This window comes from Pseudonaja textilis, chromosome 3 (genome assembly GCF_049901715.1).
Source record: "Pseudonaja textilis isolate UNSWEBS1 chromosome 3, rPseTex1.2, whole genome shotgun sequence".
Taxonomy (NCBI): domain Eukaryota; kingdom Metazoa; phylum Chordata; class Lepidosauria; order Squamata; family Elapidae; genus Pseudonaja; species Pseudonaja textilis.
In genome coordinates this window covers 44,998,455-45,025,822 of record NC_141992.1, presented here as the reverse complement: position 1 = coordinate 45,025,822, position 27,368 = coordinate 44,998,455, and the positions used below count along the sequence as shown (strand labels likewise).

Here is a 27,368-nt window from a genome sequence, read left to right as displayed (position 1 = left end):
AGAATCAAATCAGGTGCTTTGAACTAAAGTGGCAATTCAGTGGGCTTTATATGCTTTTATTAAAGTGTGTGTATATTAAAATATGGGAATACTTTCATTGAAAAGATTACTTAAATAAATTTGGCAAATCAAATTGATTATTCATTCTAACTGACTTGAGCCTTCGAAACAAATAGTGTTTGTTTATGCTTTTGATTTATAAGGCTGTTACTATTTAAAACTTAGTGTGGATTTTATACAATTAAAACCAGTACTAAGCCTTAAAAAGCAAACAAAATGAACAGATAGAGAATATCCTGTAATAGACCTTGAGCTGGTTTGGGGAAATCTTCCAGAGGAATGTATCTTATATCCTTGACTGAAAATTGGTATTATTCTTCTTCTGCATGGGATGGTTACTCTCTTCTTCTAAGCACTCATCTTTGGGTGGGATACACAAGGAGTGGCGAGGAAAGTAGGGGATACTCACCTAGTTAGCCAGATCAGCTGAATTCATCCTGACAATCAATGGGATAGCAGATGTTGCTGTTAGATTATCCTTACATCCTGAAATGGGGAAAATATACTATAAAGCAGTGGGGTCCTTGGTGCTCTCGGAGCTTGGTTGTTTTCTTGCAAACATTTCATAACCAAACTAGGTGACATTATCAGTGCTAGAAGGAGTGAGGTTTGCTCTCATTTTATATACTGGTGGCTTACCCTTACATAGGTTGGTGGGGATGAAAAGATTAGTGATTCCCTGATAAGGCTGTTGTTTTCTGTTAGCTTGTTTGTCAGCATTTATCTGTGTGTCTGTTTAGCATCCACGGCCAAATAAATGCTAGAGAACTCCTAGAAGCCTGACATTCAGACAACTTGGTCCTCAACAGACTCATAGAAATAAGCAACATCTACATTTCCCTCAAAAGAGACAATCTAAAAGCCCAAAAGCAAACAAAAAGCCAAAACACATCCTTACCAGCAATCAACACCAGATGAACAGATGTTAATACCAAGATTAATACTAAACCAACAACCAAGAAGTAAACAATACCCCAACCAAGGAACTACCAACAAAATAAAACCAAATTAACAGTAAACAACAGCCTGATCAAGGAAACATTAAGGCCACCCCCACCAACACTGACATCAGTATATGAAATGAGGGCAAACCCCACTCTTTACTAGCACTGATGATGTTACATAGTTTGGTAATGAAACGTCTGCAACAACCAAGCTCAGAAAGCACCAAGGAACTTATATTCCAAAAAATATTCCCTGCTATCAATGTACTACAAAGCCAAAACAAACAAGAAACATCAAATGAGAACAACAGCAACCTATCCCAGAGCTTAAGGAAAAAAGCCAAATTTTTAAAGATCTAAAATAAAAATGACATCGGTTAATTCACAAAACACCCTGTTGAATCTTACAAGGTAGGCAGAAATAAAGAGAAAAGGGTGATCCTTCAGAAAACTATCAATTTAAATAGGATCTTGAATGATTATTACATCCTTACTATGAGAAAACAATTTAATAGAGACATAGACATACTGTTTCCAGAATGAAACAGCAGATGGCAACGGAGTACAACAAACAAAAATGAAGAATACTGTCATTATACAGGAAAACAAAACAATTCCAAGTAACATACTATATCAGAATTCTTTTATTAATTTTGTCTATATTATTCATAAATAAATACTTCCTTATCACATTTCTTTACATATGATTTTATTTTAATATCTGATAATTTCACTTGCCTTCTCTTTAAATAGTTGCTTTTTAAAATTGTTGAGTTGATTTTTAATTAGCCCTAAAAGCAAATCACCTTTCTCTCTTTATTTCATAATTAAAATTCTCTGATTTTTGTTCTGACCCAAACCTGGTTCCAGGGAAACAAACATGGAACAGAGGTAACAGCAAAACCACTAGATAAAATTACTAAGAAATATTTCAAACACAAAGAGTTTGCAAACACCAACCAAGATATTCTGAACATTCGCAAGGCTTGAGTGCAAAAACTTCTTTGCTTCCTGCAAAGAACTTCGGTTTCTCAGCTGGCTTTTATCTCTTAAGGGAGGGGCCATTACCTTGCAGCCTTACTCCTGAGTCGCCCGTGCTGCTGCAGCTGCTCTTTCCTTTGAGCAACCCTGCTCGCACGCGCATTGGGCACAGGCTCCTCGGGGACCTCTTCATCACTGTTGCCAGCCTCCACGATCTTCGAAGGCAGCATTCCACTCCCTGATGGTCCTGGCTCCATTCCTGCCTCACATGCAGGCCGTTCATTTGAGTCCTCACTCTCCAAAACCTTAGCCGTCCGCACCTGCTGCCGGCAAACCACAACAATTTTTACTCCATTATGTTTAGCTTTGAAGGAGCGGCAGTCAATTTTGATATCTGCTTACATCTTGTCCAAATGTTCTCCTTTACAGAGAATCCTTTTCACTATTCACTCGTTTCAGAGATTCAGTTGAAAGAACATCAAGATAACAATACTGCAGCTGCGGTATTATAAGCTGTATGCAGGAGTCTGCATTTCATTGTCCTGCAACAATTAACTCTAAAAAAAACCTCATTATTATACATTTATATAATTATATCATTATTATTCTGTACTCAAAAAGGAGATGATGACTAGTATTATTAGATTATGGTCAGGAAATCTCAATTTGTTAACATATGCAAACTCATACCTTGCAAATTAACACATAGGCAAGTACACATATGGCATTAAAATCGACTACATATGCTATCGTGAATTATTATTTCTTTATAATTGCATGATTTGCATGAAAGAGTACTGTAAAGTTGAACGATTAAGGGAGTTTTTAACAATACTAGGTCAAGTTACTGCTAAAAATAGTTCAGAGTGGAAATATTTCAGGTATCTTTATAATTTTGAATACAAGATCTCTATATTTTTTTTTAATTGAAGCATGTAGATTTGTATATGCTTAAGGTAAAGATTGTCTGCAAGCATATTGCAGAAGTGGAATTTGATTTTGGTCCAGTTCTCATGTGCTCTAGTTTTTTATTATTATTACTGAGCTTTCATTTCATTTAGATGTAGATAAATGTTACATGCTTTGAGCTTTTGGATTACCAGTTTTACATGGAAGAGTAAATATTGTATCTTATTTGAACTAAATCCAAATGAGACATACATTTTGGTTGTAAGTCTGCCAGAATTTCATTCCGTGATACAAAGTTTCAATATCTTGGAATTGGCAATATTTGTGAGAGATTCCAAATTTTTAAAAAATATAACTGTAGCTCTCCATGCGCTTCATTAGCCATAAGCATACTATTGACCTATTGGTACTATGTGCTTATTTGCATTTTATTTTCTAATATGACATTTTCCCTTCTAGAAATATAAATGAATATATGAATACTGATGAAAGAAAAGGTCACATGGGGAAAAAGACATTTGAAAGAAACTACTTTAAAAATTAATCCTGAAAATCATAGGTTTGACTTAGTCAATTAAGCAAATGTCAGCAATGCAACTAATAATACAAACCACTGATTAAACTGTAACAGCTTTGGCTGTTTCTCTTGTTTGGCTTCAACTCAAGTAGCTCTGCATATATATAAACAAGGTTGATATTAGAGTTTATGAGCAGATACTACAGAATAGGCTTTTTTAAAGATAAAGCAAATCTGAGCAATTTGTTTCTAATATATGTACAAAACCTATTGAACCTGAACTATTACAATCTAAAACACCCAGCCCTGAATGTAAAGCAGGATGTTTTGAACATCCTTAAACTCTTTAAAATGCTAAACATTCTGTTTCTAGCTGAAAACATTTCTGAAATGATTGAAAAAACTCATTTTGCATTCAAAACAGCTACTGTTTTATTTCACAATCAAAACAGTATTTTAGATTCCAAATGGTTGAAACACAGAATATTTTGCATAACAGGTGCACTAGAATAAATGAAGGAAAAAAGGGGGGAGGGGAGGCTTGTAAAAATGGTCCCAACATAATGCGTGAGGGGTGTCACTGTGTCATTTAGCCTCAAATGTTGAATCTTCCTTGCCTTTATTTAGAAGCTATACCCCTCTGAAAAATGAATGAACAATCCTCATTCATTTCTAGAAGGAAACTTCTTCTTCTTCTTCTTTTTCTTCAGCGTTTGTCTCGCGCTCGGGCGAGGTCCGCTAATGTCCTTGAGCTAGATTTCTAGAAGGAAACTCTGGTAGAAAAACTATGTAGTGATGCTCAGGACAGTTGTAGAGGACTGAAATCCTGTGTCTCATTCTCTTTTTCTGTTCTGAGTACTTATTTTCTCCATTGTCTATTTAGCTCTGATCCCATTATTGGCTATCAATGTATGCAGTATCTTTGCTGCCGATGTAAATAGGCAGATTTTTCAGTAAAGGTCTACAAAAATCCCACTGTGGAAATTGAGCATCCTTTGTATTGCTTCTTACTTTCTTTCCTTCCTTCCTTCCTTCCTTCCTTCCTTCCTTCCTTCCTTCCTTCCTTCCTTCCTTCCTTCCTTCCTTCCTTCCTCCCCCCTCTGTGTGTGCATGTGTGTGCGCTTATATATATGTATATATCAAAAACATGATTCTAGGTTTTGGTTCTGAACAAGTCTACATATAACTTAAAAACATTTTTAAAGGTACATATGGGGTACAAACAAAGCATCACCTTTTGAATAATTAAATTATTGTGTTTTTGCCAAGTTTGCACAGATAGTTTGGAATCCAACCTCAGCCGTGTCTGTCTAAGCTTCACAGAATGTGGGCCTTATAAATTTGATTGTCTGACTGATGGACTGGCAGATATAGATAGTTATGGCTATTTTATTTTTTTTTTTAAAAGTTCAGCTTCCTGAATACCATTATAGGTGGTCCTCAACTTATAACTATAGTCTGGTGATTATAGTCCTAAATTGTAACAATTGTAAAATGTGTCATCATGTGACTCATCCAATTTTACCACCTTGTTTTGTTAGTAATTAAGCAAACACTCTGGTCATTAAGTGAATCCCATAGTCATTATGGGAAAAGCATCATAAATTGTGGATATGTGACTGAACGGCAGCTGTAAAAGTGTGGGTTGGTTTCCAATTACCCAAAATATGGTCACAAGACTGTGGAGGGGCAGCCATCAGAACCTCAGACCCAGGTTGTAAATAGCTTTTGGAGGAATCCAGCATACCTTTGAATGGTCTCTTAGCAACCAGTCATAAATTGAGGGCTATCTATAGACTTCAGGGTAACCAGTTCATACAGTCCTCTCATTAATAGCTGTTATAAGAGAAAGATAAAATCTAGGTTTGAAATTATCTCCAACCCAGTCTAATCCTAACATTCCCAGATGCTAAAAGTAGAATATTTTGCCCTGGGCTCCTCCAGTGGATGACTTTTAAGAGTTTTAGTAAAAATTGAAAGGTCTATCATACTGGCTCAAGTTCATTCTTCCTTAACTTTAGACATATACTCCAATCTTTTGCTTTGAGATTATGAACACAAGAACAGAACTTCCCATTTGAATATCTGAAATTCTGAATATAAGTGACTTAATTCTACAAACATCTGTATATTATTTGATTTGAAAGGGGTTCATATTCAAAGATGTAAAGCAATCCACTTGGATGTGCATTTCTATACTCTCATTATTGTAAACGGCATACTACCGGCTCTGTGAAAGTTAATTCCTAATTAAAAATCCAGTTCCCACATTAGAATTTATTTTCTGCATTTTTTTTCTTATCCCATCGATTAAAAACCTGTCAAAATACTCAAATAATGGCTATCATGCAGTTATATTAAATCTCATGTCCAAAACTTCTTACATTGTATTGACATTATTCAATACTCTCTTTCCATTGCTTAGGCTTTGCCTTACACTAGAGATGGTATTCAGCCAGTTCTGACAGGTTCTGGAGAACCAGTAGTGGAAATTTTGAGTAGTTCGGAGAACCTGCAAATACCACCTCTGACTAGCCCCCGCCACATCTATTCTCTGCCCCCCCCGTCTCAGCTGATTGGCTGGATTGTCTTTTGTTGCCCTGCATAGGAGAATGGAGCTGGAAAGCAGGTTAGTGGGGTGGGGGAGGGAATAGGGATTTTACAGTATCTTTCCCCTGCCACACCCACCAAGCCACACCCACAGAACCAGTAGCAAAGAAAAAGAATATCACAAATGCCTTACACTTGTCCTGTGTGTGTCTGCCTGCCTGCCTGCCTCTCTGCCTGCCTATCTAGCTATCGCTATCATGGATCCTGCCCAACACCCTTATGTTTTCTTATAAAAATGGATATAATAAATGTTGCTGAGTAAGAGCTCTTTTTATTCCTATCTGTATGGCAGCAATTTCTGATTTCTTTGTCATATGGCTGGGCTGACTTTGTGATGCTTGAAACAGCTGCCTCTGCTAAGACTGCAAAATAAGCTTTGCAAGGCAACAAAAAGAATCAGAAAGCTGCAAGTATAAAAATGTTCGTGATATCTTTGGATTTTTATTAACTAATGTATTGCGCAGAGGTACAATTGATAATTTTCTTTCCAATGTTAAACACTGACTCACCCATGTTTCCCTCACTTGACTCGCTCCTACTTTGATTCATGACAGCTAAGATGAATGTAAGAATCTTGTCTTCTTTCTCAGTGGTCTGATAGAAGAGCTAACGTTGCAATAACACAACATAGACCACTTTATCTTCTAAAGTGCCTAAGAACTGCAGTACTGTAAACCTATTAATTTAGTTTTGAGACAGTAATCCTAAATGGAGGAGAGGGAGGAGTGAAACAGGGGAAAAGTGGAGCTGTCCTTTCTCCATCCAGTGATTTTAAAATGAGCAAAACCTTCCTTAACTCTCCTCCTCCACTGAAATGATGCAGTACAGTGACTGATCTCAATCCCATTATCAGGCCTGCTAGCTAAAGGTTCTGAAAGTTGTGACTGCTTTATTAATTTAATTTAAAAATAAATATGTTTGCTAAATCTAACACCTGCTTACTTTATATTTAGCTACTAAATGAATCCAACTGGTGACTGAACTATAACTCCAAGCAATACTTGGAAATAATAAAGAATTTTAGGATTTGTAATTCAGTGACTTCTATTTCTCCCAGAATTAATCCAAAAGATCTAAGCTAGGGGCAAAATTTCAGATCTATAAAGTTGAAATTACAGGGATAAATGTATTATAAAATATTGATATATGATAGTGAACTGAAAAATGTTTTCCAGACATGTTAATGTATGGGAAAAATTATATTACTGTAATAAAATCAAACAACCTGTTTTATACTGTACATGGGATGTATCTAACTGTAATTAGTTAGAAATTTGATTAAATTCATCCCTAGCTTAAACAAATAGAAAACACAATATTATTAAGACCCAGTCTTATATTTTAGTAGTATCTTAATATCCTTGAACTCAGTGGAATTTGCTTCTGAGTAAAGGTTTTTAGGAAGCTAGAGGTTTCTATATAATTATTAAAACATTTCCAGGCATCTTAAGAGCCAATGTAAACTTCATTTAACTAAGCTGATTTAGTTCCACAGAAATCGGTAGAAGTAAATGACAGAAATCTTTTGACAATTGGATTACGGTCTGATTGTGATTAGAATGTATGCTTCCTTGTGAAATGTAGAAGCTATTATAATAAAATTGGATTATAAACCTTTCCCACTTTAATTCCTTTTTAAAAGCCTTATTTAAATTAATGTTTTCTTTCATTACTAGAGCAATTTTCTCAATGTCTTAATTTGAGCTTGCTTTGTTTTTTATTATTTGAGTAATACAGTAAATATTTTTCTTAAAACTTCTACCTAGTAAATACAGGGTGGAAATAATTTAGGACTGACCTATCTTAGATATCACCATATGAGGTCACATTTTTCACACACAAGCAGTGCAAAAAACTAATTATTCTGCTTCACTAAGCTAAAAGATGGCATCAGTATTGTTATATTGGTATATACTTTATTTAGCAAACTGAATAACAATTGGAAGTACTATGGAACAAATATATAAAAGTCACCTCAAGTTACAACTTAAGAGAATATTGATACAAAGTATTTCATAAATAGTGTGCAATTGTCAATAATTGCCAATACTGATAAATCATATAGGAAATGCTGAAAATGCCATCATACAAAAAGAACATTTTACCACATGTAATGGACATGTTTTAAAATAATCCTACAAAGTATTAGAAAGAAATATACAGTACTATTCAGATAATTTTATAAACCAAGTTTCAATTAAAACCACATTTTTACTAACATAATTCCTAAGTACATCAAATGATCACAATTTACATATTCACAGCAATAAGGATAAAACTTATACAACATTGAAAAAGAGATATATATTACTGATTATATCAGATTGGGAATTTAAACTTACACAATGTATGCAGCAATGGCAAAACTAATGGAATATATTCATAAAAGAAGGGTGACCTAAATAGTTTAAACAACTGTATATTGTTTATGTTATGTATAAACTGTACATTTTATATATTATGCAGCAAGACAAATTTAAGCATTTAGATTATAGCTTTAAGGGAAAAAAGAATTAACCAAAGATAAAATGAAATCAGAACTATATGAATATTTTAAATGTTCATAAATACTGCATTTGAGTTGGAGTACAAGGGGAAGTTAGAAATTAAAAATTTCTTATGTTTTTTTCCCTACTCTTTCAGTGTGATAGTGATATATACAAATAATAAAAAGGGAGAAATGTTGGTATTCAGTTCAGAGATTCAAAAAGCTCCTTACAATTTTTTTTTCTTGTTAAAACTGATTTAATGTGATTTTTATGGTTCTGATTTTATCTAGATTTGAACCTAATCAGAAGTTCTGAACTTCTTGGATTTCAGGATCTTCAAAGAAACTTCTTAAATGCTAATAAAATACTTACATAGAAAACACAGTGCAAAACATGTTTTATGAGTTGTGCATATTATATACTTACCTATGTATCACCAGCCTATCATTTGGATACAGTTCTCTTCATTGAAAGGACTGTAATCTATTGCAGAGATCCCCAATCTTTTGGGGACCAGGGACTGGTTCCATGGAGAGAAGTTTTTCCATGGACCAGAGAGGGTGTGGTTTTGTGTGCCACCTGCATCCCACAGATAGGGCTTCACTTCTTTGCATGAACTGGTTTCTGGCATGCTGCAAACCAGTGCCAGTCCACAGACTGGGGGTTGGAGACCCATGATCTGCTGGACTGGTCCAGTGCAGGTTGATAGAGAAGTTTTTTTTAACTCCCTGCCTGAGATACTGAAACACAGAAAGAAAACAAGTATTTCTTTATACAGCTGTAATGTATTTGAAATAGTAATAAAATTACTCTTTTCTTTGAAATGCTATAGCTCTGTGAATCCTCCGGACATAATCTCCTCACTTTGAAGAACTCTTCTTTCACTTTACCTCCCAGTTTTTAACCAGAGCAGGACTTTCAAAAGGATTAGATTAGATTAACAGAGTTGGAAGGCGCCTTGTAGGTCATCTAGTCCAACCAAGCAGGAGACCCTACACCATTTCTGACAAATGGCAGTCCAATCTCTTCTTGAAAGTCTCAAGTTATGATGGAAATTTAGCTTGAAGGTTTTTCATCTTCCCTTTGTAGAAATCATTCTGATCTTTCTAACATGACCAGAAGTAAGGACCATACCATGGCTTAGCAAATTTAAGATATGGTTAAAAAGTTGTGATGATGACATGAGACAAATCCTGCACTTATGTATTTGCCTGAATGTGCCCACTATATTGTTGAATCCAAACTCAAACAGCCCCAAACAGAGAAACAATTAAGATAACTCTTTTGTTGATGTTAGTGTTAAGGAAAAAGAGTGAAATCAGTGAAAGCTACTAACTCTATACAAGCAGTTGAGACTGGTAAGCTAATTGTGTGCCTACATTGTACATACCATATTTTGATTCTGAGTAAAGGAATAGATTCTGAGTAAAGCAATAGATTCTTGATAAAGGAATGGCTCAAAATAATCAGCAGAAAGCAATTCCAGCTCCTTCTCTGAAGCAATCCCAAAGTTGCTTATTCCATCTCCATATTTTTCAGTTCTCTTATTCCCATATGCTGTGGACCCCTTTGACCAAAGAATTTTGGCTGGTGGAATCCAGAAGAGCCTTTTCTGCTGGCACAGTCCGGAACATCATTCTCCTCCAGGTGAGATCCAGAGGTGGTATTCAGCAGGTTCTAGCCAGTTCTGGAGAACCAGTAGTGGAAATTTTGAGTAGTTCAGAGAACCGGCAAATACCACCTCCGACTAGCCCCACCCCCATCTATTAGAGAATAGTCTCCTGAGTCCCAACTGATTGGCTGGGTCTTCTTTTGTTGCCCTGCACAGGAGAACGAAGCTGGAAAGCAGGTTAGTAGGGTGGGGAGGGAATGGGATTTTGCAGTGACCTTCCCCCAAGAGTGGGTAGGAATGGAGATTTTGCAGTATCCTTACCGTCATGTCCACCAAGCCGTGCCCACCAAGCCACGCCATGCCAACCAAGCCACACCTATAAAACCAGTAGTAATTTTTTTTGAATCCCATCACTGGTGAGATCCTCCCCTCTTCCCTTGGTCTTCTGAAAGTCTTGAAATCAGGCTCTTCCAACTGTCCTGGGGCTCCGAGGGGAGAGGGGGTTCCATATTGGAGGTGGTTAGTGGATTAAAAGAAGACTCCACCTGTACCCCAGGATATATTGATTCTTCCTTAGCTAACTTCTGTTAATTTTAATGTTGATATATATTGTTGTAATGTTTTATATTGTCCTTTTTATCATGGTTTAAGTCTCCCAGAATTGCTTGATAGCAAGATGGTTGGCAGATAAAATAAACAAACAAACAAAGAGGGAAGCAGCTTATATGGGTTCCATGTTGATTTTTTTTTTCTTTTAAAACAAGCTTTTGATGATGTCTTTCAAATGTGAAGGACTGTACTTTCCATATTCCTTAACCTGTTCAGGCCTTATCTAGTCCATCCTTAGAGCAACATTAGAGAGGGAAAAATTATTTAATAAATATATATAGTTGCTGAATAATCACTATAACAAAACTAAGTTTTGTAGAGCCCTAAGTGTGGCAAAAAATTACCTTTAGATGATAAGGAGAGTAAATGAACTCATTCATGGCTCCCTCTATTCAATACATCACTTACCCAGTTATCAAATTAACCATTTTCAGGGTTCACCGATTAGTAAAACAACCAACGCACAATATTCTAAGCTAAGGTGAACACTATCCAAGTTCACAACCAACGCACAATATTCTAAGCTAAGGTGAACACTATCCAAGTTCTGCACGTTGTGCAAAGTGCATCTGCTTAATTTTTTTTTACTATCTTGGTTAAGTGTGGGTGAAAACAATCAACTCTCTCTTTCTCTCTTCTGGCTCATAAATACACCGAGTGCTTTATTGAGAGGGAGGTCATTCTGGCCCGTTCCTGCGCCTCTTTACTACCCCAGCCGCATTAATGACTTTCCCCAATTAATCTTGCCTGTCTCCCGGGTGATGCACTGCCTCGACCTCTTTCTTCCCCCCTCCCCCCTTATTTTTTTTTAAATGCGAGGTCCGTTATTGATCATCAGCCCACTCTTTTAATTTCTCCAGATGGGAGGAGGAGTGGGGGGGAGGAGGAGGAGGAGGAAAGGTGAGCAAGAAGGACTCTCACGCGGCGCCGACTTGAACGGGAAGCGGCGCTGGCGCACTCTGAGCCACTCGGCCGCGCGCCCCCAGAATTTGCTCCTCGGGGCCGCGCACGCGGTCACTCGGCCGCGCGCTCCATCGTCTCTGCCCTAATGCGGGAGTCTGGGAAGGAAGGCGCTGCAGAAGGATGGGAGCTGTTCGGTGAGGCGGCGGGGGCAGCGAAGTCCCGTAGCTCGGCGGCTGGTTCGGATCGGGACTAGGGTATTTTGGAGCAACCTCGAACCAGCCTTCCAGGCGAGAAAGGAGCAGGAGGCTCAGCGGGAACGGCGGCAGCGGTTGCCGGCCAGGTAAAGGAAGGGATGCTGCCGTGGCTGGACGGAGGGGCAGCCTCAGGCAGGCATACAGAAGAAAGCATCTTTCGGTCATCTGACTGTGGCCCAGTCGGGCAGCAGGAGAAAAGAGCGGCTGTTGGTGGGCTCGCATCGATGGCAGACAGGGAGATGCTTCCCATCCCACCACCAACGTCCCACTCTTCGGACCGCTCGCTCTTTTCCTTTTTCTGACCGCCACCCCACCGGCCTCCGCTGCAGCCTGGTCCCTCCTGTCATGAATGAGCACCGCACTTAACCAAGCGGCTGCTGCTCCCCTGAGACCACGAATCTCCTTTGCTGCCAAGCAAGACATGAAGAGTTTGCTTTTGGAGGGGGTGGAAGGTTGTTGTTTTTGGGGGGTGGGGGTGGGGTGTTGAATCGGACTTGCAGTTTTAGGGTGGTGACTGGATTCAGCATCAGTATAACTGGGGATTAGAGAGCCTTGCACTATCCTCTTAGAATCTGGCCTGCTTTTCATCCTTGGTTGATGAGAATCGATAAAAGCCACTGAATTACTTTGAGAAGGAAGCTTGTCTCCAGACCTTGCCTTTATTCTTGGGAAAGTTCTCTCTGTGTGGTTCAGTTTCCCAACATATTTGAAACATTAGTGGCTGATATTTGGAAGGCCTGGAGGCCATGGTTCTCCCCACCCCTCCCTTTTTCTCTGTCTTAATTCCCCCCCTTTTTTTTTTTGCTGAAGAGACCCTTTGGGTACAGGATACCAATCCACCCAGCATAAAGATTCAGCTGCTGTGAATGGGCACATTCCATCTTTTAATTCTCTTTTATGTGTGTTTTCAAAGGAGATGTGAGAAAGGACTGAGGTTTGCAGGATTACAGTAAATGGACAGATCTTGAATTTGAAACTTGGGGCCCTGACTCAAAATACAGAAAAAGAAGTAGTAAGGACGGTATCTGAAAGCAACCTCTTCCTTTTGTTTATTTTGTCTCTGTATCCACTGGATCTGGTATGGTAAAACGAGTATCACCATTTTTCTGGCTGAGCAACCCTGAATGCTCAGAGGCCTCCACATCTAAAATTCTACCCATAAAGGGTATGGGGGGGGGGGTGTCATGAAAAACTGTTATGGAATAAGAGCCCAGGACATTTTTCTGAAACATTTAATAAGTTAGTAGTTAAAGGAGGAATACATGTGACCAGAGGTGGTATTCAGCAGGTTCTGACCAATTCTGGAGAATCGGTAGCGGAAATTTTTGAGTAGTTCAGAGAACCGGTGGTAACCTTCCCCCAAGAGTGGAGAGGAATGGAGATTTTATAGTATCCTTCCCCTGCTATGCCCAAGCCACGTCCACAAAACCGGTAGTAAAAAAATTTGAATCCCACCACTGCATGTGACCGTGTTAATTATGATTAGCTGGAATCAAAGCTATGTGATTTTTAAAGAAATATTTGATCTTTGCATAGACTAAGTTAATTTAGGTGGTATTGATTAAGGTGGGGAAAGTGCTGAATCATTTGTACTTTTCTGCTCCCAGCATGTCCTGTTCTTCAGTTCCATTAGAGTCATCAGGAAGTGAAAGATCTAATTGCGGCATGGTCAGCCTTCAGCATCTTTCCTTATGTCCAGCAATGTTGCCTAGCTGAGGGTGTAGTGTGGGCCTCCTTTGGATGTAAAAAAAAGCAGTTATCATAACTAAGACTACTGTTTTTTCTACCTTGGCCATTTTAAGATGAGTGGACCAACTCTACAGCTTTGCTGGCTGTGGAATTCTGGAGTTGAAGTTCACCCACCTTAAAGTGGCTGAGCCTGAGAAACTCTGTGACAAAGGGGGACAATTTTCTCTAAACATGTCAATAGAGCACAGGAAATGGGCCTATTATTGTTAACTGAAATGTGGTTAGGAAGTTGACAGCAATAAAAATAATTTGGTTGTTTTAACTCTGGAAAATGAAAAGAGTCTACCCATCTGATCCATACCCATCATGACATTACTGATTTGACTTTTATTGTTTCCATCAATTAATGATCAATTAGTGATATTTCTGAAAAGTGTGTGGCAATTTTTTATTAATGTGGGGGATTTTAAAATAGCACTGATTTTGATGAGAAATAGTAAAATACATACTTACCTCTTAGACAAAAGTCAATTTAGTTCAACGTTTATATACCCCTGTAACTAGAAGAGTTAAATAAAATATTTACTTTTAAAAAGTAAAATTACATCTCTTAGTGCTTTGTTATTTTAGAAATTATGCATTTATACCTAATTTTGGTGGGCCTTATCCACAAGATGAGTACAAGAAGCCACACATAAGTGTCAATACTGATATTCACAAATGCAGGCCCTAATATTACCTCAGCATCTTCATAGACCTTAGTGTTGAACTATTAATATGGAAATAGAAGTAGGGGAGAGGGGAATCAACAGCAACTTAGAGTTGTCCTTAGTTTTCTTACGGAGATTCAACAGTGCAAACTCAGTTATATTTGGGGGGGTGGGGGGTTGCATCCGAAGTACATTTGCATTCTTGTACATCTCATAGCCAATATTAGTGGCATGAAACTAGTTGCCGGAATTGCCTAATACTAACACACCATCAAAAGATGCAACACTTCATTGTCAAAATACTTTTTCCAACTCAAATTTAAATCTCTTGTTTTATACAGTAGTTATTTTCTGACTAACTAAAAGTTCTCCAACTTTTTGCTGTTGGGCCTTAGAGCATTTATATTAAGGTAGCAGGTAATTCATTAGGATAATTCATATTGAAAAAGATTTTGAAGACAAAACTGGCACCAAATGGTATTGCAGGGCTAATGTTGTGCTTAGTAAGATGATATATTTCTTCTGTGTAGTTTTAATAGATCTGATTTCTCTCCCTCATTTCCCTACCTCATGATAAGACTGTAGCATACATGGAAACAGAAAAAAAAACATGGAGCAAGCACCATCCTTACTCATAAGGATGATATTACCTATTTGGGCAATGGAACTTCTGCAAACAAATAACCAAGCTCAGAGAGTATGAAGGGTTCTGTAGTTCAGATCTGAGCTATGTTTGTCATTTTCTATTAAAATGGGGGAAAATACTTTTTATGAGATTGTCTTGAACATTTGGGGAGGGGGTAGCAATTTCCTAGGAAAATTGGGGACAAATTGGAGAAAACAATAGATTTAGGAATCTTGATTGAAAAACAGGTGACTTAATTATTGTGTATTTATTAGAGAGATTAACTGATTGCAAGAGATAACAATTCCCAATAAGTCATAAACATTGGGAATTAGGGTCTCATAATCTGGAAACTGGGTAAGTCTGTATGCAGTTTCAGTCCCCTTGAAGGAGCAGGTATGCAGCCTTGGTGTATTTTGAGATTTATTTCTGTCATATGGGGCCCATGGTGCACTTAATTATCTGTGCTTGGTTCAGACAGTATGACTCTTTATGGAGCAAAATATCTTGGCCACAGTGAGTAATTCATCCTGTGATAACTTCCCTTTTAGATTATTCACAATATATTCTATGGAAAGCCAGTTTGGTGGTTAAGACATGAAATTAGGAAAGAGGAGACTGAATTCTAATCCTGACTTAGGCACAAAACTATCTGGGTAATCTTGAGCCAGTCGCTCTTTCTCAGCCCTAAGAAGAAAACAAATGACTTCCAAAATTTTGCAAAGCAGTTACCAGGGGACAATGTGTACTTGTAGGCACAGAATTCAATATAGTCTATAAGTACGTTTGATGAACATTCAAAAATAGTAGTTACTTTATATGGAACAGCTTTATGATATCTGTCCTAAAATGTTCTTTCAATCCTAAACTGGATGCCTAAATGTTACTAATCACATCTCCAGGTTTTAGTACTTGTGTTTAAAGCTTCATCCCTACAGCAACTGCTTGGACAAGTCCTCAATTTTCCTTGCAAAATTATCGGAAATCATTTTGTCTTCTTCCTAGGGATGAGAAATAAGTGACTGGCTCAAGATTACCCAGCTGACTTTGTGCCTAAAATGGGACTAGAACTCACAGTCTCCCAGTTTCTAGCCTGATGCCTTATGCACTATATCAAACTGGCTCTTTACAGCCATTAGTAGTTAGGATGCTGATATTTAAGTGAGCCCCTTTCCAACAAAAAATATATATATCCTATTAAAATTAACAGGAAATCTACCCAATGTCCCATATCTGGGAGACTTATATGAGGACACACAAGAAAGCCTTCTGCATTACTGCATCTGATTTTGAGGAGGCCAAACTTGCACATACAGTATTTATCTTTTGGCACTAAGATGTGGCTTCTTTTTTTTCTATCTAGAATTTATCATCTACCCTTTGGCCTCAGTTGTTGTTACATTATGTCTTAAAAGTATTATTTATTTTACTTGGCGTGATTGTTTTGTCTTCCTTTTTAGGGACTGTAACCTGCCTGTGTTCATCTGAATAATGGGCAGGCTCAAAATATTTTAAATAAATCAGTAAGTTATTCCTTCAATACTTGTTTAGCATGATGTTTAGGATTGGCAACTTAGTTTAATCTGTGATGTTTGGTCATGTAGCTAGCAATTTGTGGGCATGTATTTTGTTGTTGTTCAGAACATAAAATATCAACATTGCACACAAAACAAGAATCAGACTATATGGATCTTCTTCAAACTGGTATTTTCCAAAAGTTGTTTCCAGAAGATCTGGAGGTCACAGGGCAGGGGGAGACTAGTCTGAGATATCTAATAGTAAATGCTGAGAATCTATATCAGAATTCAAGATAGCTGATTTGTTTCTTTTGTGTATTTGGTAAGGGTAAAGTGGCACTAATAATAACAAGTAAGTTGTCCTGATAAAATATGAAGCAAAAGATCCTCTTTTATTTATCTTAAGACTCTTTTTTTGTTAGAACATGGAATTCTTTTGTCCTATATAGAGTAAAGTAATTGCAATATGTAGTGCTCCATTATAACATAATAGAGGGTAACCTCTTTTCTTCTTTTGAACTCCGAGACTTGGGAAACTGGAACATTTGCGTAAATAGACATTCCTTCTTAGAAGTACTAATATAGATGATGATGCAGTGCATTTTCATACGTGTTTTGTTGTACTATTCCTGATGTTGTATATCTAAATTGTTTGTGACACCTTGTGCATCTTTAATACTCAGTTTAGCATTTCTAAACATTAAACAGCCAATCGATTTTGGAACAAAAACTTTTTGGAAATTAACATTTCTGTGTTCTTGAGAAAGATAAAAAGATCCATGAAGTCTGATGAGTATTTTCTTGAGTTTTGTAGGGTACATGTTTTGTATATACAAAAGTTCTGATTAGCATTGCCTGTTAAATAGTATTTTATAGCATCTCATGTCAAAGATTTCTGACTGAATCTTGTTAACTTCTTAAATAACCTTAACTTTAAGTTTTAATTTAACATAATCATAAAGATGGACACTTTTTTGAACTGCATGTGATTTTTTTTCTAAGCTTCTTAAAATAATCTTAAACTTTTCCTTAGATTTAATTTAATAATAAATAAAGACACTTTGTGAATTGCATGCAATTTGCATAATGTGGCCTCAGCGTAAATTCACTGCAGAAATTCAGGCACAAGCCACTAAATTGTGGCATTATTTCATACAGAAAATGTAATTAAATTGTTGTGCTAAGTTTATAATAGGCTTAATGAATCTAGAAATATAAACAAAACATAGATAGGAGGGGAAAGAGTTCAAGTTGTTACTTCTCTTGCCTAGGTACCATGTCCTAATGCCAGTGTACTTCCTTCCCCCTACAACCTCCACCAGAAGCATTAATAATAACAACTATAGCAACATAACTTAACAAAGTTGCCCACCTCTGAAGTATTACCAAGACAGTTTTGGAAATCAAAAGAGGCAAAAGGATTCTTACAATTTGGTTAGTTCTTCCAGCATTTACTGAAGCCACTTCCAGGAAGAGAATGAAGAGGAATTAGGTTAATAATTCACTTTATGCCTGGAATGATGATAAATTGGAATCAGCTAGAACGTGCTTCTATCTATAAAACTTCATGCAAGATAAAAGAAAAAACAAACATCACCTTCCCTTCCTGTTTTTTTTTTAAACTTCCATTCAATTATGTCTGATTCTCAGAGACTATCTGGACAAGTCCCTGCAATTTTCTTAGCAAAGTAGTTTGGCATTGCCTCCTTCCTAGGGCTGGGAGCAAGTGACTGGCCCAAGGTCACCCATCTGACTTTGTGCCAAAGGAGGACTAGAAATCATGATTTCCCAATAATGCTTGATACCTTATCCAGACATCAAATACAGTTTAGAGCACATTATATGGAAGAAATTTGGGAGAGAAGAAATCTTTGTACTGTGCTTAGCACTTAGTGGGAGAATTTGCCCTCCATGAGTTCTTTTCAATGTCAGAAAACTTTAGATTAGGAGGTTTTGCAGGCAAAATGATGTCTATTAAGGAGAGGTGCTTGAAGAGAGGTGCTTGAACAACCCATATAGAGAGGGTAAATGATTTTTGCAGGATTTATGGATTTTGTCTATTTTTTTGTAAACTAAAAAAACAAAAACACAATTTTCCTTTGTGAAATAACCAAAAGAAATTTCAAGCCAATATTCTCTGTTGGCTTTTGTTACTTTTTGGATTTGTTAAAACAATGGTAGCATTTATCTTCATATGCCTGACTATGTTGCTGGATGACAGGCTGGATCTCCTTTTAGAAGAGGGTTTTGGACGAGATCTTTCAAAAACCAGTGCTGTGACTAATTATATTTTAATGTGTTGGTTTTAGAGGAAATACTATTCTGATGGCTAGAAATCCTTCCCTTAGGTGGAATACCTAGTGTTGCCATTGCAGCATGCCAGCTTTTTCTTAAAGGTGAAAATGGACAGACTAGGCAGGTCAAATTGCAGGAGTTGGATTTTAATTAAAGAATTTCCCATCCATCTTTGCTTACCAGATCCCCTGCAGAGGGTCTGTTCTTGACAGCAGCTGGGCAGCTGCAATGCTGAGATCATTGCTGAGATCAATCTGACTGGCATTGTCTCTTACTCCGCCTGCCTGTCTGTCATTTCCACCTGTTCTCTTTTGTTATTTTTTCCAAGCTGGGTTAATCTCTATTTGTTCTGCTTTAGTGCATGAAGGGATTATGTACGTGAATATTGTTCTACAGTAGTTTACAGTAAAAAAAAAAAAAAAAGGACAGGAGTCCCTGTTGCATTTAGATTCAATTCTTAATATTGTATCTTTCTCTTATTCCTTTAAGGCAGTGCTTTTTTATCCAGCTGCGTTCTCAAGAACGAATCCAGTATAAACTGTAAGAAAGTGAAAATGACAAAATGTGTTGAGGCACCACAACTGAACCCCTAACATGTTGTATCCCAATGCTGGACACAAGTATATAAGTTGCATGTTTTGTGTCTCCTCACAAAAGAACCATGGTAATACAATGGTTATAATGCAGGATTGCAGGCTGGCTCTGCTCATTGCCAGGAGTTTGATCCTGACAGGTTCAAAGTTGACTCAGCCTTCCATCCTTCCAAGGTCAGTAAAATGAGGACCCAGATTATTGGGGGCAATATGCTGACTCTGTAAACTGCTTAGAGAGAGCTGTAAAGCACTATGAAGCAGTATATAAGTCCAACTGTTATTGTTATTATTTAGCCCATTGCTCTCTCTGGGACATATATACTGGTATTGGATTTGATTAAGGCCTGCTGCCTTGAAAAGTATGGAAGCCTTTCAGATCTTCCATGCATTTCTATTATTTAAAATTCGCTGTTTTCTTGATACATATTTCAACATTTTTCCAGGGTAGCTCACCAAAATGTCAAAGTAAAGCAAAAAATAAAATAAAAACAAGGATATTTTTAAAAACACAGGGTTAAAACGACTAAAGTACATTTTCACAAAACCTTTGAATTTGCCTTTTTGTCTTTTAGGTAATTGTATAGTCTAGAAGATCGGGCAGTTCTGGAAAAAGGCAGATGGTAGTTCCTCAAAGTTCTTTCACCTTTCTTACTATCATTCCTAGCATGGTTTCATCATCTTTAAAGAGGCATTTGACTTTAGATTGCATTGGAAGGAAATTATAAAATTTGGGGGTATACTGATGGGCAGCAACTGACTAAAGAAATAGACAACAAAATGATAATTTAAACATTGCCCGATAGAGAGATGGGCAGCATATACATTTAAATAAATAAATAAATAAACAAACAAATAAATAAATATTTAGGGTTTTTTGAAGTCTTTTTCTTCAAATATTATGGTGAATCTACAATCTTTATTAATTGTGAATCTACAATATGTTGAAAATGAAATAAATAGGATTTTTAAAATGACACTTTTTAGAATGATGTACTGAGGTAATAATAGGGATTGTGCATCAGTTTTGTCCTTAGGTCTCTTGTTACCTGCACACTTGAGAAAATAGACACATACAGGTTTTGTCCTGAGTATCATGTTTATGTACATTCACGTCTACATGGCTGAGGAAACATCTTATGTGAAGTAGCTGCCAAATACATCTTAATTCAAAACTGTAGCCTTCATGCATCTTTGTCCTCAGTCTCTTGTGTCATAATTTCTGCCTAGATTTTCTCTGACTTGCTGTCAGTGTACATTTGTTCCTCTTTTAATGTCTTATATTGGGCTTAAAGGTAAGAGATCAACTTACCTTGTAAAGCTATTTGGTTGCCTACCTAAACTACTGCTGTTTCCATGTAATGAAGGAGAAAGTGAGGTGTTTAGGACTAGGTCTATAAATGGCAAGAGGTACTTAATAGTGCCAGTTCTCTGCTCTTATCCGTAAGATTCTTATTTCAGTGTAAGTGCCTCTTATCAAAATTCCCCACATTTTTTATTTAAAATACTGTTTGTATTGTACAAAGTGCAGAAATTGGATGAAATTCTCATATGTTCCTATTTGAGATCAACCTGTAAAGAGTTCATAATTATAACACTGCTTTTTCAAGAATATCAGTGACCAGCTGAGAATATTTTCATATTATCTCTTCTTGTAAAGGGACTGCCAGAGTATAAGCCATGGCTATTCTTGCAAACAAAACAGAACAAAATAGATTTTGTATAATAGAAGACATTTTCACCAATGTCACCAAGCATTGCATCTTTGTGAAAAACAAACTAGTAGAATAATATGTTAGACTTGTTTATTCTGTAGTCAGAGAAAGCAGCAGAAACTCAAACATTTCATAAATGGAAATGGCAGACATTTTATCATATTATAAAACAGAAATTTGATATAGACTTCTGAATATCATTGAACTGTACAAATCCTGAACTGCCTCAGCAGCATAACAAACAGCTTGAATTATCTGATGTATAGAGAATTATGGGTCTGCACTTACTGAAGAATTGGCTCTAGTTATTGTCATGCTTTCTATATCCAGTAACCAAAGTCAAACTAATATTTCTACATAAATGGCAATCCACCTCAGTATTAAGAGATGGAGACAGTATGACTGCATTCATTCACTGTAACTTAACCAAATTATTAAATGAATCTGCATTGACTTTCTGTGTTTTTGTAATACAATCTATTGACATATAAATTAATTAATGGCACTGATGGCACTATTTCGTGCATTGCCACAGAAAATGAAATCAAGTTAAAACTAATTGAGATTCCAATTTGGCATAAATGTAACTGCCAGGTTCGCAAATGACCTGGTTAAAAATAATGTGTGGACAAAGATCATTTAGTTTTTATACAGTATTGATAAGGATTTACCTGAGCAAATGTTGTTGAATAAGGGAATGAAGTCCTCCAGATTTGTACAATCTATAATGGGGTTAAGCAGGTGAAGAATTGTGGGAAGTTCTTTTTACTGTTAGTACTAAAAGATGATAACATAACTCAGCCCATAAGGGTTTAACTAAAATTCTTCTCACAAAGACATGATTAAGGATGGTTGAATCTTGGAAATTCTCTACAGAATTACGAGACATATAGAAACAGTGTATTAAGAGATTTCACACCTTGTTGCCAATTATCAAGTGGTTTGGGGGAATGACGGCAATTATAGTAGCACATTTGGTGCTGTACGCGGGATGGTTGATGAAGCAAGAATCACTTCCAGTAAATGAAAGCATAAAGTAGGGACCACTGGAGGATTAAAGGATTAAAAGGATTTCATGATTACAGAATAGGCAGTGTCTGGGTCAACAGTAGTACCTGTGAGAGGGATTTAGGTGTCCTGGTGGACCACCACTTAAGTATGAGTTAGCAGTGTGCTGCAGCTACCAAAAAAGCCATTGCAGTCTTAGGTTGCATCAACAGAGAAATAACATCAAGAACATGATAAGTGATAGTACCACTCTATATTGCACTAGTAAGGCCACAGTTGGAATACTGCCCCTAATTCTGGTCACCTAGATACAAAAAAAGATGCTGAAACCTTAGAAGTGCAGAGTGCAAAGCAGGAAGCAACAAGATGATAAGGGGTGTATCACTGCATGCTTCAGTTGGTTTATATTCCTATCATTGTCATGGTTTTCCCAAGGAGCCCTGGGAATTGCCATTTTGTAAAGGCTTTGACAATTCTATTTGAGGCCCTCAAGAGTATATTTTTTTGGAAAAGCATACGTTTGCAATTTAATATAGTTAGTAGTCTGAAGAACAAATTAAATGCAGCAAGTGATAAATTACTTATTTCTAATGCTAGAATAACTTGAAGTGAGTTATTTCAAGTTCATATGGTAAGCACATCTATGAGGCATTCAGAGTGATTGTATAACTTCTTGAAATTAAAAAGAAAGTGCTAAACGTTAAAAAGGGAAAACAACAGTAGAATGTGGATTAATTTCTTAATTTATTTTGAAAGAGAGATAAAACAATTGGCATTTTACACTGCAGCTTAGATATTTTAAAATTGAGATTCTCACTGAAACCTGCTATTTATTAGCATTCATTCTTTTTTTTTTTTGAAAACAATTTTATTGATTTTTAAAAACAAACAAAACAAACAAAACATAAAAACATCAGCTCTCTTCCATACATATATACAAACAGGGTGTCGGTTGCATTCATTCTTTAACTCTGAAAATTAATAATATTTTAAAATATCTCCTTTATTTTTGTTCTTGTTTTGTGAAAATGGGAAGAAAAACAGAAAGCTACATAGTATACAAGGGAAAAGGTAAAGAAAGCAATGGTACATTAATATTAACCCTTTCTTTCATATTTTTGCAACAGGATTGGAAATCTAAATATTCAAGCTGATAGCAATCCCCTGAAGACATATTTATCATGCACTGAGCTCAAACATGTCATTTTTTTGTTCCTTCTTGCCCAACCATCCATAATTATATCAAGTCATCTTGGACATTTTTATGCAGGCAGTCTAATTTGAGATGTAAATTCATGTCATTTAATATTCATTATATCATTTCTCTCTGATCTTATGTTGGCTCAACCAAACCAGCCCCTGCATCTATGATACATTTACTGATCCAAATGGAACTCAAGTGTATCCTGAAATTCAGTGTATTTTTATTTATTAAAATCTCTCCTCTCTCTACCAGAAATATTTTAGGCAATATATGCATGCACAGAAAATGACACCTTGTTAACAAAAGGCCTATACAATTTATTTAACTGTATTCAAAAAACAGGAATTTGAGAGAAATAATGAGCTTCCTCTGTATGTTGGAAAAAACCTTACAAATTGACATAAGAGGGAAGCCTGGATTTTTTTTGGACAAAAAAACATAAAGGCATGGTTATTTTTTTATATAATGTGATTTCCAGGCTTCCTAGTGAATGGGTGTCTTAGAATTTTGCTTTTCAGAGAAAATAACCTTTCTTTGCCTTTCTCTAAGCAACTCAGGATCTTTTGAAAAGCAATATCTATCTAGTTTTTAGAAAATTCTACCACATGTGATATTGGATATTTACTCATCCAATTGCACTCAGATGAAGTCTTTTACAAAAATCCAAATACAGATAGTCCTCGAGTTGAGTCCCAAAGTTATGTTGCTAAGTGAAACATTTGTTAAATGAGTTTGCCCCCTTTTATGACTTTTCTGGCCAGAGTTGTCAAGTGAATCTGGATTCCCCATTAATTTTGTTTGTCAGAAGGTCCCAGAAGGTGATCACATGATACTGGGACAATGCAACTGTCATAAATATGAACCACTTGCCAAGCATTTGAATTTTGATCATGTGACCATAGAGATGCTGCAACAGTTGTAAGTGTGAAAAATGATCAGTCACATTTTTCAGTGCTATTGTAATTTTGAACAGTCTCTAAACGAAGTGTTGTAAGTTGAGGACAGCCTGTAACTATATGAACAAACTTAGATACCCATTTTCTCTGTTGCTGAGTTTTGTTACATTGAAATGATTATATTCTTTTGACATACACACCTTTATATCTCTATGTGGAATAGGGGATAGAGAAAAAAGTGGGTTCCATAAGAAAAACAAACATTCCTAACCTTCAGTCTGAACATGACTTTCAACAGTTACCCAGAATGCTGAAATCTTTCTATAATGCCTCTTCATAACACACTTTCAACATGTCTGTGGCACCGGAGTAATACAGCACTAACTCTTCCAGAAGACAGGCACCAGTAAACTACCTCTTGCCAAAGTGCATCCTCCAAATGTAAAATGTTAATTGCTGATTATGTTGCTTGGAGGAGATGGGAATTTTTGATGGGAATATCTATGAGGTATTAGATTGAGGGAAGGTGTAACTTGTGAATTCTTCCTATTCTCCCCATAGTCAAATAAGTAGTACACTGTTCTGCTTTGAATAAAGGTTAAAATAGTAATAACAAAATGCCCAGAGCCGCCCTGTGATAAGATAGGTGGCCATGAAATTAAACTAAATTATTCAATAAAGTACAATCATTAAGAGAGAGAGAGAGAGAGAGAGAGAGAGAGAGAGAGATGATAGCTGTGGAATTAGCTCAGATGTGAGAACAGGTGAATGCAGTCCTGCCAGTGTAAACGGATAGTATGCTCCATTTGGTGTTATTATGCTACTGGCGTTACTACAGTGTATTAACAGAGTTGACTTCATTCTGTTGATAGTAACAAAGGTGACTGGCACTTAGTCAAGCCAAATCCTCTGTTATATATGGTACCACCATCTCCTAATGTTTTAATTACACTGATTCTTTTGTAGAAAGTCAAGAGAACCACTGATGTTCTCAGTGGTGCAGCATGACTCTGCTGCAATAAAGATAAGTCTGTATATTCAACTGTATTCTCATGCCACTGTTTCAATTGCCTTGCTTTCAGATTTGCACTAGGCTGGGTAACAAGAATGCTTCTTGTGAGCTCATTCGCTTGAGTCCTTGTGATGTATATGTAAATGTCTGTAATGGAGTGAAAAATGAACCTTTGTAAGGGGCACACATGAGAAAAATTGAAGCTTAGATGTAGTATGCATGCTTTCCTTTTAGAGGTCTTGGATTCAGTCTCTAACTAGAATGGTACTATAAATACCATGAGTACTGGAGACTTCCAAGTGAATATGCAGCCTGTGATTATCTCATACTCTGCTATTCCATGTACTTGTTCTGGAATTTGAAAAAAGAGGAAAGAGTGAAATATATATTCATGAAAGAGAAGAAGAAAGGAAAACAAAACAAAACAAAAAAGGGGAAAAAAAACTATTGAGTTTGTTCCTTAAATCTGCTGTATTATGCAAGCAAAAACCAAATTGATAGAACAGTTCCAGTCATAAAATTCTGATTTTCTTACCCAATGTCAAGTTGTATTATATTTGCTCCCAGAATGACAATGCTATATGCTTCCCATTCTTTTTTAACGGAATAGTGGGACTGATTTGGGATTCTTACTGTATGTTATATACCCCAGAGAACAGTTATTCTTAAAATAGATGCATTGCAAGGGTGGAGTTCAATTCTTTTTCCCTTGCATGTGAGTTAAATATTATTCTATGCAACCAGCGACCCTCTAAAGTGCCAAATATATGTCAGAATTTGGAGTCTCGGCAGGACAGAGAATCAAAGAACCTGTAGCTTTTTATGGAAATAGAAATGAGGAAATGGAAAACACAAGACAGATGGCATGGAATTTAGGAGATGTTCTGGCTTAATTTGTTATATTTCTGGCACCAAGATTAAACAGTGCTTTTCATTTTCATCATTTTCATCCCCAAAAGGTAGCAATTTGAATATTTTGGCATTCTGAAGAACTTATAAATATCACCACATTCTTTAGAAGTGGAGGTCAATCTTTTGTGTTTGATACCCAGTACTTAAATTAGGAGAGATGTAATATGTAACAATAATGATGGACTTGAGATATATATTGCTGGCTGTTTTTGTTCCTGATATAGGATCTGAAGGAAGCATATGCAGTCATCTGTTAGTCTTAAAAGTTCATGTGATCTTTTGCAGTATTTTGTTTCTCAAATCAAAATGTCCCAGAATGAAATGGATAATTACATTTAACATCTGTGAAACGGGTTAGAGATACCCTACTGCATTTCACAGTTGGGGTCCATGTGAGATGAGGACAAAGGGTGTCAATAACTAAGTTGCCCAAAGTCCTCTTTGCAGCTAGGTCAATTTACTTTTTAAAAAATCTTAGTCTATTTTGATTGTTCTGTGCCGTCTTAGTCAGTGTTAATTATCCTTTTGACTCCATAATCACCAGAGAAGAATTTTCTGGTTTCTCTGTTTTCTATACAAGGAAAAAATATCCATTCCTGGTTTTCCTAAAACATCTATAAGTAATTAAAAATCAAATTATTTTCTTCGATCAATTGAAAGCATTCTGAGGCTTCCCTACTAGCATTTCAAGTTTTGTCTCTGCAAATCAGATCTGAACTTTTCCAATGTTTGTATATGCTGGTTTTTACAGCTACTTTCTCCTCTTAAAAGTAACATTATTAAATAGGCCTATGTCGATGTATAATGTGAGTTTAAAGCAGAATGATTTGATTAAGGCTGCTATTTCTTTGCTACAAAAAATCTGGAGAACCATAAGGTGGCAAAAGCGCTCTGTGCTGCCATCTGGTGATTGTTTTAAACTTCTGAAACTAAGTATGGTAGCCCTTGCTTTAATCACTTGATCACTTGCTATTTGATAGTGAATAGATGTGTAAAAGAATACAATTAATGCTTTTCTGAATGTTAGTTGGCAAACTTGAAAATCGTTATACATTTAATTTCATCAGAAAGGTTCATTACTTCCCCACACCGACTGCAACCAATGAAAACACGGTGAGGGCCATATTTCTAAGTACCATTCATGCCTGTTTATTCCTATAACTCAAGGATGGAGAACTATGGCCATGGCTGGGTCAGGAATTCTGGGAGTTGAAATCCACAAGTCATAAAGGGGCCATTGGTCCTCTTCTCAGCTGTAGCTGTAGATATATTAAGTTTTTGTTTGACCTGATGAAAATGACTACTGC

At 36.6% G+C, this 27,368-nt stretch overlaps 1 protein-coding gene across 1 annotated transcript in view; it reads left to right on the top strand.

Moving 5' to 3' along the window:
* Positions 1-11,764: 11,764 nt before the first annotated feature.
* Positions 11,765-27,368, top strand: part of NFASC (neurofascin) — a 167,971-nt gene continuing 152,367 nt past the window's right edge. Inside the window, exon 1 of the mRNA XM_087929425.1 lies at positions 11,765-11,974. The gene's annotated coding sequence lies outside the window, so the exon portion shown is untranslated. The remainder of the gene's footprint in view (positions 11,975-27,368) is intronic.